Source organism: Sapajus apella, unplaced genomic scaffold (assembly GCF_009761245.1).
Source record: "Sapajus apella isolate SASKATOON/1434 unplaced genomic scaffold, GSC_monkey_1.0 scaffold95, whole genome shotgun sequence".
In the NCBI taxonomy this organism is placed as follows: domain Eukaryota; kingdom Metazoa; phylum Chordata; class Mammalia; order Primates; family Cebidae; genus Sapajus; species Sapajus apella.
In genome coordinates this window covers 977,259-978,078 of record NW_022437035.1, presented here as the reverse complement: position 1 = coordinate 978,078, position 820 = coordinate 977,259, and positions in this window count along the sequence as shown.

Below are 820 nucleotides of genomic sequence, written 5' to 3'. Positions count from 1 at the left end.
CTCCACTCTGTGTTCACCTTATCTTGTGTAAAGTGCTGATTTACTAAGCACAAGTGTCAGAGAAACTCCATCTTCAATAAGGGCTGTGTCAAATGAGAGTGAGACCTACTGGGCTGCATTCCCAGGAGGTTAAGGCATTCTTAGTCACAGAATGAGATACAAGGTGGGCACAAGACACAGGTCATAAAGACCTGGCTCATAAAACAGTAGGGGGGTGCGGTGGCTCACGCCTGTAATGCCAGCACTTTGGGAGGCAGAGGTAGACAGATTACCTGAGGTCCAGAGTTCAAAACCAGCCTGACCAACATGGAGAAACCCCGTCTCTACTAAAAATACAAAATTAGCCAGGTGTGGTGGTGCATGCCTATAATCCCAGCTACTCAGGAGACTGAGGCAGGAGAATCGCTCAAACCTGGGAGGCAGAGGTTGCAGTGAGCCAAGATCGTGCCATTGCACTCCAGCCTGGGCAACAAGAGCAAAACTCCGGCTCAAAACAAACAAAAAAACCCTACCACCACCAACAAAAAAACAGGTTTCAGTAAAGAAGCCAGCTAAAACCCACCAAAATCAAGATGGGACCCGGAGTGACCTCTGGTCGTCCTCACTGCCACACTCCCACCGGCGCCATGACAGTTCACCACTGCCTTGGCAACATCAGGAAGTTACCCTACGTGGTCTGAAAAGGGGAAGCATGAATAATCTATCCCTTGTTTCACGTTTAATTAAAAAATAACTATAAAAACGGGCAACCAGCTGCCCTCCAGGCTGCTCTGTGGAGTAGCCATTCTTTTATTCCTTTACTTTCTTTTTTTTTTTTTTT